Source organism: Magnolia sinica, chromosome 7 (genome assembly GCF_029962835.1).
Source record: "Magnolia sinica isolate HGM2019 chromosome 7, MsV1, whole genome shotgun sequence".
In the NCBI taxonomy this organism is placed as follows: Eukaryota; Viridiplantae; Streptophyta; class Magnoliopsida; order Magnoliales; family Magnoliaceae; genus Magnolia; species Magnolia sinica.
Genome location: NC_080579.1, coordinates 74,895,416 through 74,909,032, shown reverse-complemented (window position 1 = coordinate 74,909,032; position 13,617 = coordinate 74,895,416).

Here is a 13,617-nt window from a genome sequence, read left to right as displayed (position 1 = left end):
TGGTATCGATGTTTATCAACCTCTTCCTTGTACTTGGCATTAGACGCCGGTAATTTTTTATGAACGTTAGCATACATAGTCGCAATCCGGTCTACTATATTTTCTGCAACAACACTCATTCCCAGTAATTTAGGCAATGGGACCAAGTCGAGTGTATGCTTGGGAACACGGCTATACACAACCTCGAATGGGGATGTGACAGTGGACCGATTATGTATTTTGTTGAAGGTGTAATCTACTTGAGGCAGAACAAGATCTCACTACTTAGGCTTATCACCATATATGCAACGTATAAGGTTTCTGAGCGTACAACTCACTTATGTTTGTTCATCCATTTGGGAGTGGTAAGTACTATTAAACTACAATGTGGTATCAAATCACTGCAATAAAGTCCTTCAAAAGTGATTAAGGAACTTAGTATCGTGATCTGAGATAATTGTCTCGGGGTCACCATGTAGTCGCACAACCTTTCTGAAAAATTGATTAGCTACATGGGTCGTATCGAGAGTCTTCTTACATAAGATGAATTGGACCATCTTGAAGAACCTGTCAACCACCATAAATACTGAATCCATACTTCACTAAGTCCATGGAAAACCTAGCATGAAATTCATTGACAAGTCTTTGACATATATGTCACCTTTGCACCACTTTCCTAACATCTCTCTTCAACTATGACCAAAAATATCATTCCTCCAAAAGGGCTATCATCTTGTCTCACCCTAAGTGACCGCCGAGGCCACTGCCATGTAACTCCTGCATGATGTGCTCTCTTAGTGAATTCTGTGGAATGTATAACTGATTTCCCTTGAAGAGAAAACCATCTTGGATATGCAGATCACTTGGTTGACCCACCTGGCATATGGTCCATGCATCGTTAAAGTCGTCGTCATTTGTATATAATTCTTTAAAACACTTAAACCCCACGACCTCGTTACTTATGGTAACCAGTAAGGTCACTTCTCTACCAAGTGTAATGGCAACCTTATTTTGATGACCTATTTTATGCTTTAATATAAACGTAAATTCTTGGAAGAAAGAAATCAATCTAACATGCACATGATTGATATTAGCTTAACTGTTAATATATTTGAGGGCATGATAGTCTGTATAGAGGATAAAGTCCCTCTATATCAGGTAGTGTCTCTAATGGCATAACATTTGTACAACTGCATAAAACTTCAGCTTGTATGTCAACCACTTCTTACGAGCATCAATTAGCTTCTCATTGTAAAATGCTATAGGCACACGCTCTTGAGACAACACACCTCCAATACATACTTAAGAAGTATCTCACTCCACCTCAAATAACTTGTCAAAACCAGGGAGCACAAGAACCAGGGTGGTAGACAATCACTTCTTAATCTCTGCAAATCTTCGATCTGCCTCCTCAGTCCATTGAAACTGACCTTTCTTCATACAATTAGTAATAAGGGCCATGATGATACGAAAGTTCCTTACGAACCGATGATAGAAGTCGTCAGCCCCTAGAAACTTCGCACTTCATGAATATTTTTCAGAATCAATCACTCCTTGATGGCTTTTACTTTCTCCTCATCCACATAGATTCCTATGGATGTCACCACAAAGCCCATAAACAAGATGTTATTTTTCATAAAAGTGTACTTTTTCGAATACAGTTTGTTTTTTTATAAGCACCTGCCTAAGATGCTCCAAATGATCTGCCTTACCCTGGTTGTAAATCAAAATATCATCAAAATAGTCTACTATGAATTGTCTAATAAACGATTTTAGAACATGGTTCATCAACCTCATAAACGTGTTAAGTACATTCGAGAGTCCAAAAGGTATAACCAGCCACTTGTATAGACTCTCCTCTATCTTAAACGTTGTTTTCCACTTATCACCCCATTGAATACAAATCTGATGGCAACCACTCCTCAAATCCAGTTTAGAGAATATCTTTGCCCCTCTAGCATGTCTAACATATCGTCTAGTCATGGTATAGGAAACCAATATTTTAAAATTATTTTATTTATAGCTTGACTGTCAATACACATGAGCCAACTCCCATCCTTCTTGAGCGTCAAGAAGGCTGGCACAACACATGGGCTCATGCTCTCTCACTAGACCCATACAGATCAATTCCTCTTCTTATTCTTGTAAGACATCTCACTCTTTTAGACTCATCCAATAATGAGGGTGATTAAGCATACTTGCCCGTGGGACAAGGTCAATATGATTTTGTATATCCTGTATGAAGGGCAACTCATCGGGAAGTTCATCAAGCATGATTGCCTTGAATTCCTGCAAGACTAGTTTTAACTTCTCAGGAATACTCATGGGCTTTACTTCTTCTGCCTTTATAACCGATGCACATATCTCACCCATCTCCTTGGATTCTTTCATGAAATCTTGTACGGTTAGGAGGGACCACCCCTCAACTTTAGAAGTCTAAGGTTGGCTCTCCATTCTCATAGGGGCAAGGATGATCTTTCTATCATCTTTGAAAAAAAAAATTATACTATCATGGCCTCTATGCATAGCATCAATATCATATTGCCATGGTCGACCAAGTAACATGTAACAAGCTTCCATGTCAACTACATCACACATTACTTTGTCCTTATAGTATTTACCAATGGAGAAGGAGATACAACATTATTCGGTTACCTTTGTCTCACTGACCTTCTTAATCAATCTAATCATATACGGAGATGTACATATATTTTTTTGTCTTCGGTTGCAGCTTCTCCAACATAATCTATGAAACAATATTCTCACTACTCGTGCGATCTATGATCAAATCATAGACATTTTTATTCACAATGCACCACGTTCAAAAGATGTTATACGGTTGTGGGCCTACTTCCTTCTTTGGCATGTACAATAGCTTCCTCATGATCAGAGACTCGTTGTGATATCTATGAGTCCATTCGCCTCCTCCATCATCCTCAACATGCTCAATGTCATTGATTTCTAGATTATCCTCTGTATCTACTTCTCCCTCATTATTAATGGCCATATTAGCTATCTCCTCTAAGGACACACATTAGATCGATGACCAGGTTGGCCACATCACTAGCACTTGTTTGGTAAAGGCGGATTATAGGGTTTAGGTATTCTACGAGGCTCCACCCTTCAACTTGTAGGCCACAAGCTTGAGCTTTTTCTCCTCAAGAATCTCCATGTAGTTAAAGAATTGATCGACTTCAAAAAGCCAATCGAAGAGGTCCTCAATGTGAAGTTGGTCAATGAAGTTAGGGAGATCAACCTTCATTATGAAATCCCTATCTTGATTTGGCATGACACCACTTTGTTCTTCTTGGTAAAGATTCATATCATCAATTTCATCATCACTAGATTCACCATATTCAAGTTTTGGTTTGCGATTCACCATTGGTATTGCTCTATGAACATGACGATTACAAGCCCTAATGCTAACTTGAGGCCGATCATCATCATAAACATGGGCTTTCCCTATGACCTCCATCATACAATCAATTGCCACCTGCAATCCTTACATGGCTTACAGATACTCCTGCCAGAAAACCTCAAATGTTGTCATCATAGGATTGTTTCCTGAAACACCATTCATGGGGATTGTTGTCCACACCTTCATTAGATGCCATCGAACCAAGGAAAAGCCTCTCTCTGATACTAATTGACGTCTACCTCAAGTTTACAAAACCTTGTATCCACAAGGTTATTCTTGAATCCACAAGAGAGAGAGAGAGAGAGAGAGAGAGAGAGAAATTCAGAATTTTATTAATCAATAATAATGCTCAGACTTCCAATTACATCACTTATAAAGGAAAGTAAAAAACTCTAATTAGAAGTCCTAATTCGACTAAACTAAAATTTACCCAAAATAGTAAATTTTAATAATAATAAAATTTTCCTAATGTAACCATGCCAGATGATTCCAGGCATGATTAGAAGCAAATCCTAAGAAGATTACATACACTAAAGCTATAAAATGAAGGAGATATTCCAACTTAAAACTTACTAAAAATAGTAAGTTTTTCTAAATTTATGATTCTGAATTGGAAGGAAGCATTTTCTCATGAAACAGAGCGATGCGGACCAATTATGGGGTTGGTTGGCCCCGGATGGCCTATTTCAGTCAAAATTCATAGGTCATGCGTCCTGTAATGATACCCAAATTTGGATGTGCCTAAAGCCCAATTACGTCAAGACCTATGTAATACTGGGCCTGGATTTGACAAACTAGGTCCACTTCTATTTGGGCTTCTTTCGGTCCGTCTGTGCCAAGAATAGGTCTACGGCTCGCTTTACATCAAGATCTCCTCGCCAATGTGTCAACAGAGATCCATGGTTGTTACAAGATCAGCCTCATTGGACTTGGATTCTTCATGGTGTCCTTCGATTTCCTTCTATTTTAAGAGGAATCTTCTTCTCAAACCTTCATAGTTGCCGCAAGAGCATTGATTGTCTCTGGGAAGATCTCCCATTTTGGCAGAATTGTGTGAGACAGCCTTGCTGAGCATAAATGGATTATGATAGAATCCTTATCTCGACAATTCTTTATATACCTGTCGAGCACGCTGCTTCGACCTCACATGCCACTTGTGTTAGGGCTACATGTCACTCAATGTAGTGTCTTATATGAAGAGGTGTGTACGGCTTTGAGTCATTTTGTTTTTAATAGGTGATGTACCACTAAAGGACATGGGGCAAAAGATATCCTTGAGATGCGAGTAGGATTTTGTATATCATTAGTACATAGTACCAACATGTGGCGACATCTCATTAGTCCGCGTGAACATGCCAGGACAGGTGTAAACAAATATATAACACATTCAAAGTGCGCCCCGCATGATAAGGGTACCCAGATAACACCTAATCGGCACCAAAAAATTTTTAGGAAATTGTACCATAAAATTCCTTTAAATTTTGAAATTTACCAAATAATACCATCTACCAACCGAAATTATGGTGGGATGCTTACTTTAGAAATAAATTACATAAGCACCCTCATTTTAGTTTTTTATAAGTTGGTGAATCTAGAATTTTGAGGCCCACAAGCTATATGCTTGACATCCAACCTACAAACAGATGTACCATACCATGATTATCATAAGGCAATCAAATGATAAGATGGGTCAAACCATAAAAACTAATATACACCTTGTAGAACATGTAATTTCATATCTCGCACATCCAGTAATCCGATCGGCCATATTTTATGGTGGTGTGAACATTATGGTGGATTTCATATGTTAGATAGATTGGATGTTATACATGTAGCATATGGGCTATACAATTCTTGACTTTGCTCTCTTTTGTTTAAAAAATAAATAAATAACCACTAAAGGAAGATATTTTGTTGCTTTCCCCTCCTAGAAAAAGCATCTCACAAATTTCATTTCATAGAGACATTCCTTGGGAAATTCAATTTCAGAGGAATTTTGTTGCAAAAATTCAAAAAAAAAAAAAAAAAGTTCAAACTATTTGGCATATATTATTGGAATTTTTATGACAAAGCTCCATTGCAATTTATACCTCCTTCAAACAATCATGGGAAAATTAGATATTCTCGGGAGATGCTTTTCAAGGGAGAAATTAGCTCTCATCTATTTGTTTTTTCTTTAAAAGTAGTAAGTTGAGAATTGTGGAACCAACGTGGTATATGTACAACATCCAACTGCTCCAAAATATGCAATTTTGGGTGCAGAAGCAACCTCGTATCAAAATCAAACAAGTAATAGAGAATGGAAAATCTAAGTAAATATAGAGAATACACGAGTTTTACATAGAAAACATTGCAGGAAAAAAAAAACATGGCACAAAGTGACAATTAATCCACTACAATTAGAAGAAGGTTACAAGAGATGGAATAACTTATAGTAGCAACCCTAGATTTTCCCTCAAAACCATTGAATATTTGTGCTAAAGTCTCAATATTAACCCTAATCACAATTAAGAGTATATTTATACACTCTTGTACAAAATTAGAAGAAAAAAAATGCACTTACTTAAACTTACGTATTCCGTTGGTCGGACCAATGGGACCTTCGGTCGAATAGACATGAACCAACCCACATCCATCCAATTGAACCTAGAATGTGCAAAAGGTCATAGCATAAAATCTGAGAATTCACCCACTAATTCAATCGAATGAATAGAGGTCTTCTCAACACTAGAATTAAAGGCACTCAATTAACAATCTCCACCGTGGTTTTAATCCTCCAGCTCCACTACTCTAAGATGTTACTACCATCTCTCATCATCTTTAAAATAATTTCATCATCACTCCATGCACACGTTATCTTCATTTCTTCTTTGCAAAGCCCAGAGAAGTCAAGCAAATTTTAAACTTCTATGCAGCAATAACCTTCATAAGCATGTCCACTGAATTCTCGTTGTTGTGAATTTTCTTAAGAGTGACATCTCCTTCCTCTAGCATCTGTCGAATAAAGTGACAATGAACATCAATGTGTTTATTCTAAGAGTGATACATCAATTTCTTCAGCAAATTGATTGTGTTCTCACTGTCACAATGCATAGGCACGACTTCCTGTTAAAGCCCCAACTCATTCATTATCACTTTCAACCAAATAGCTTCCTTGAATGCATCCACCATTGCCATGTATTCAGCTTAAGTTATAAAAAGTGCAACCACAGACTAAAGCCTTGGCATTAAACTGATAGCTCCATCTGTTAACATAAGCAAGTAACCAAAAATTAACATTTTATTATTCACATTCCCTGCATAATCTGCATCCACATAGCTTACGAATTTCTACTCAAATTTTTTAAAAACCAAGTTGTAGTCCGTGGTAACTCATATGTACTAAAGTAACTATTTCACTGCTTCCTAATTTTGCTTATCAGGGTTTGAGATATATTTGATCACAACACCAGCTGCATGTGAAATATCTATTCTAGTATAGATCATGGCATACATAAGACTATCAACCGCACTCGAGTAGGGCACACGAGACATATACTACTTATCTTTATCTGACATGGGACTTAACTCCAAAGAAAGCTGAAAGTGAGCAACATGGGGAGTTTTAACCGATTTTTCATTTTTCAATCCAAACTTGACTAAGACATTGTTAAGATTTCTTCTTAAGACAACTATAACATGCTCATTTCCCTGACTCAATGTATATCGATGCCGAGAATCTTCTTTGCAGTCCCCTGATCTTTCATCTCAAATGTCCTGGATAAATTACCCTTCAATATGTTGATTTCATACATGCTATGACTGAAGATAAGCATATCATTAACATACAACACCAAAATAATGAATTTCTTATCACTCTCTAAAATAGACCCAATCATCGAATTCAATTATGATAAACCGCTAACTCAAAATGAAATAATCAAATTTCTTGTACCATTGCCTAGGCGACTGTTTCAAGCCGTAAAACAACATCTTTAACATGCAAACTAAATTTTCATTTCTCTACACTCCAAACTCTTCAGGTTGCTTCATGTACATTTATTCTTTCAGTTTCTAATGTAAAAACACAAACTTCACATCAAACTATTCTAGTTCTACATTGTATTGGCAACCAAAGCCAATACAAATCTAATAGACACTTGCTTTACCAATGGCGTGAATATAGCACTGAAGTTGACACCCTCTTTTTTAGTATAACCCTTTACTACCAATCTAGCCTTATACATATCCAATTTCTCCTGGTAAATCCACTTGTAACTGATCACTTTCCACCGACGGGAAGCTCCATCAGCTCCCATGTTTACTTTTTTTTACAGAGATTTCATCTCATTATGCATCACTGTCATCCACTTCTCTGCATCCATGTCTTTTAATTCTTCTTGAAAATTAAATGGATCCCCCTCATCTGTAATGAGAACAAATGCAATGTTTGAGTCATCTCTCTATCTCAACGATAACCAAAGATCCCTTGGTGGATGTCCCCTGACAAGTGGCTACTCCAACTCTTCTTGCACCTCTACTTGCGGCTCAAGTTCTTCAAGTGTTTCACCCTTGCCTATTTCAACATCAATAACTAATTTTTCCATTTTCTTGTACTCATCCTTCCAAAATAAGGAACCTTAATCAAACTTAACGTCCTGGCTTAATGTAATTTTTCGTGAAACCTAGTCATGTAATTTATAACTTTTCACCTCATTACCATAGTCAAAAAGTACACTTCTTAGCCCTTTGTTTTAGCTTATCTCTCTCAACTGATGGTACGTGAGAGTAAGTATCACAACTAAATACTCGCAACCCCGAGTAATCAACTGCCCAATCACTCTATACTTCTTCTGAAATTTTGTAATAAATAGTTGTAAATAAAGATCAATTTACCAAATAGCAAGTCATAGAGACAGTCTCAGCCCATAACTTCTTGCCCAACTTAGAATTACTCAACATACTCTGGGCCCTTTCCAAAAGAGGTTGTTTCATACATTCAGTCACACCATTCTACTTTGGTATATGCCTCACTATATTGTGCTTCACTATCCCCTCGTTCTTTCAGTATTAATTAAATTCCCTTGAAATAAACTCATTATCATTATTTGTCATCAAAATTTTCACTTGCCACTTTATCTGATTTTCAACCGTTGCCTTTCAAGTTTTAAAAAATGGAGAAAACATCGGATTTACACTTCAAAAGGTAAACCCAAATATTCCTAGAGAAGTTGTCAATGAATGTAACAAAGTATGATGACCCTTTAGAAACAACAAGCAATGACCCCTACACATACGAATGCATATAGGCCAGCTGACCTTTACTAGTATGCTTTTCAATTTTAAAGAAAAACCTTGATTATTTTCCATATATACAATGCTCACATATATCTAAATCAAAACTTTTAAAATTAGGAATTAAACAACGACGATTGGGAAGTACTTTCATACCTCGCTCGCTCATGTGACCTAGGTGTGCATGCCACAAACATGCCGAGTGGACTCAACTACAGACATTGCAGCTCCATCTGATATAGTATTCTCAATCAACTTGTAAATATTTATTCTCCTCTATGCTTTCATAAGTGTGAGTGCCCCTTTTGAAACCTCCAGGACACCTTCATAACCGGTGAACTTGCATCCAAGTGCATCTAGAGCTCTTAGAGAAATCATATTCTTCTTCAAATCCAAAACATGCCTCACATCAATTAAAGTACGCTCCACCCATCAAACATCCGGATGCAAACCGAACCAATTTTGATCATCATACAGGCATGATCATTACCCATAAGAACCAAGCCACTATCATACTCATTATATGTGGTGAATCAACTCCGATGAGGACACATATAGTACGATGCTCCCGTATCTAAAATTCACTCATGATAGAGGTAACCAATCTTGGACATCAACAACACGTCACAACTATCCGATCCTTCACCAGATTATGCTGAATTGGCTTGCTTCAGCGAATCATCTAATATCTCCTCATTCCTTGTTTTAGGATATTAATAGTCCTTCATATGTCTCATCCTTTGAAAATTCCAGTACTTCAATTTACCTTCGTCTTTAGACTTGGATCTAAATCATGACTTTATTCCCTTCTCTCACTCAGATGGTCTTCCCCGAGTAAACAATGCATCCGTAGAAGTACCTTCGTCTCCGCTATTCTTTCTCAACTGCTTCGACTAAAGGGTTGAAATAACGATCTTAACATCCAAAGTATCCTTACCACAATAGAGAGTATCAACCAAATACTCATAAGACTCCAAGAGAGATGTCAATAAAATAAGGGCTTTGTCCTCTTCATCGATCTTCACCTTCACACTTGTAAACTTGCAAACCAGCTTATTGAAGATGTTAATGTGCTCAGAGAGATTCGACCATTCCGCCATTTTTAGAGTGTAAAATTGTCTCTTCATATATGGATGATTGGTGAATGACTTCGTCATTTAGATGCTCTCCAACTTTGCCCATAGGTCCGCAGTAGTCGTCTCATCGATGACATTGTAAAGTACTTTATTGACCAAGTGCAATTGGATTGTATTAATCGCCCTCTAATCAAGTTTATGCCAATCATCTTCCTTCATTGATTCTGGACGATGTGATTTTCCAAGGAGTGCATGTTACATCCTTTGCTAAACTAAGAGGGCTTTCATCTTCAACCTCCATAGTTCAAAGTTGTTTTTGCTTATGAACTTCTTTCTCTTGAATTTCACATTCGATCCCCTCGATGTTATGTTTTCATATTCAAAACTAATACTCCAACCTTATGCTTTGATACCATATGTTGGGAACGGAAGCAACCTCATATCATAATCAAATAAGCAATAGAGAATGAAATATCTAAGTAAAAACAGAGAACACATGAGTTTTACGTGAAAACCCCTTGTGAGAAAAAACCACGGCACAAAGCGGATCAATCCACTATAATCAAAAGCAGGTTAGAAGAGATAGAACAACTTACATTAGAAATACTAACTTTCCCCTCAAAATCCTTGAATATTTGTGTTAAGCTATCAACATTAACCCGCAATTAAGAGGATATTTATGCACTCTCGTAGAAGATTATTTTTTTTTAAAAAAAAAAAAAAACCACACTTACTCAAACTTACGTGTTCTGTCGGTTAGACCAATGGGACCTTCAATAGGACCTGGAAGCTTTGATAAGACCGACAGAACTGACTCACATCCATCAAGTTAAACCAAAAATGTACAAAAGATCACAACGTATGATCTAAGAATAATTCAATCAAACTGATGGGAACAGCAGTCGAACCAATAAAGGTTTTCTCTGCACCTGGATTAAAGGCACGCGATCAACATGCAACCAATCATAGTGATCACAAGTAGAGGTGTACACGAGTCGAGCCAAGCCGAGCTTTGCCCAGCTCATGCTTGACTCGAACTGCTCAAGTCTCAGCTCGTACTCGGCTCGACTCGGCCTTCAAGCTCAGAACAGCAGCTCATGCTCGGCTCGGCTGAGTTCAAGCCGAGTTCAAGCAGAGTTTTCAAGTCAAGTTCATCGTCGCTGGCGAGCTGCAGTGGCAGGGGCGGCCGTGCAGGTAAGGGTGGAGGAGGGAGAGAGACGAGTAGAGAGGGCCGTGTGGGTAAGGGAGGAGGGAGAGAGTAGGGAGATCAGACGGCTATGCGTCGGTGCGGCTGTGCGTGTAAGGGAGGATGAGGGAGAGAGTAGAGAGAGAGAGAGGGATGAGCTTCGCTAGACTGAGAGAGAGGGAAGAAGAGAAGGTTAGGGTTTAGGGTTCGTGTGGGCGCCAGACGGGATGTTTTTTGAAAACGGGTAGGGTAGGATTTTTCGAGCTCCAAAAATCAGCTTGACTCGGTTCGAACTCAGCTTCAATCTGAGTCGGGTCGAGCGAGCTACCGAGCTAACTCTGCTCGTGTACAGCTCTAATCACAAGAACCAAAAATCTGATCCATGGAATCATCAAATGGAGCACGTTTGGATTTAGATGTTTCTAAGTGGTGTACATTATTTTTTGGTTGGACGCTTATGTTCAGCTCACCATATTTTCCGATCGTCCAATAATCTTGACGGAATGTATCTTTGACGGTTTGAATGTCAGATACATACCACTCAAGGCCCACAAATCTCAATTATCCACTTTTCAAAGAAAAAAAATTAAAAGGGCTTTTACGTGATTTCTCCCCTTAAAATCACCATCTGGGAATTTTGGTTCACAGAGGCACTGTTTGGGAAAATCCAAACTGCTGAAGAATTTAATTTGCAATAAAAATCCCTATATTATTGTTGGATCATCTTATCCTAGTGGACGGCATTTGATTAACTGTGGGGTTGGATGGAATATACAAACTGCGGTGGACCTCGCACATTAACCTATGATTTTTTTGCCCCAAGGCCTAAATTGAGGGGCACATCTGATGGACGGAGTGGATCCCACGCGCAGAACATGGTGACCCATCGAGTTCAGGTGTTTTACCTGCTAGTACGCCAGACCATTTAGAGGATTCACGTCCGTGTGATGCAGCTGCAACTACCATAACATGCTTTTAAATGCTCACACCCACCCAAGTGATTGCATGGTATTATTGTGATAGCTATTTTCATAATTGGCCATCTTCCCTTTGGTCTCTCTCATCATAGCCATCATTCAAGAGGGCAATTAACATACTTGTCCTTTGAAAATGCTATTGCCTATTGTTTTGTTTTGACTAGAAATCAAAATAAAATAAAATAAGTACAGGCCAGATGAGTAGCTTGTCACCTAGGGGCAGGGAGCCAGGTGGATGCGACCCTGATGTGAGGCCCACTTCGATGTATGTGTTGTATATCCACCCGGTCCATCCATTTTTCCAGCTGATTTTAGGATATGGTCCGAAAACAGAAGCAGGTCCAACTCCCAGGTAGACCACACCACAGGAAACAGTGGTGATTGAACGTCCACCATTAAAAACTTCCTGGGGTCCACTGTAATATTTATTTGCCATCCAACCTGATGATTAGGTGATGGAGATCTGCATGAAGGGAAAATATAAACAGCAGCTTCATCCAAAACTTTTGTGGCGCCCAGGAAGATTTTAATGGTAGGAATCCAATCCCTATTGTGTTGTCTACCTGATATTTGGATCTGCCCAATTTTTGGGACCATGCCATAAAGTAATATGAAAAACCAAAATAAAAAATAAAAATGAATGGACTGCGTGAAGATGCAACATATACATCGAGGTGTGCCCATGGTCAGGGTCCCACCCACCTGGTTGGATCCTGGTTGGCAGCTAATCAGCATCTGTTACCCAGGTGTCACTTATGTAGGACATCCAATCTCTGCAAAAGGTGGGCCCCATGAATCACGCAACCCAAATCGACATAAATGGACGACCAACCGAATGTCTGAATCAACCAGTAGGTCTGCCTCTCCTAATGAGTGGATGGGCATAATTTTCAAAACAGGTGATCTTGATGGCAGTGTTCAATCATGCATGCATGCACAGCTAAGGCGCTTTACACATATGGCTAGTTGGTAGGAAGAAGAGGACCCGTGGCTCCGGTTCAGGAGCGGGCTTGTGGAGTACTTAGCTGTTTTTTGTACTCTTGTTACACATAAAAGGTTTGCACCTAGTGTGTAAAAAGATTTCTAATGCAGGTAAAAAAGGCTACGAACTTTTCTGGTTGAGATTGGTGCAGAACAGGTTATAATGTAGAATAGGTCCCAGGCAACTTCGTGAAAGGTCTACATAGAAAAAAATCAGGGCTGAGGTGAAATGCATTTAATTGCATACTACACTTTGGAACCGGTTATTGGATTCCCATGTACAATGAATCTCTGAAAATATCGACGAGCTTTATGATATGAAAATGACAGACTTGGTTAGACAGGGATTTCTTGCAAAAATGAAAAACCATTTTCAATGTCTAGTTTACTTTTTTAGTTATAAAAAATTATTTTTTGTTAAGTTTTCATTGGTAGTACATATTTTTTATAAGGTTTTAAAGGTGTGATAACATGTCCTTTTTTAAGTTTTCTAAGAGCCTGTTTGGAATATGGGATTTTGTGGTATGGAATTCCATTTAGTCCCGTGCAAATTCCAGCCGCCATTTGGAAACTACGGGGAGGGTTAGATTAATCCAAGTATCATATCATCCTGTCCCAAGAGTAGATGCTACAGAATTTTTCGTGGATTTTGAAATCCACTTACATTTATGGGCCCCTTATTGATGCCTATGTTTTATCCACGCCATTCATCCATATGCACCTTTC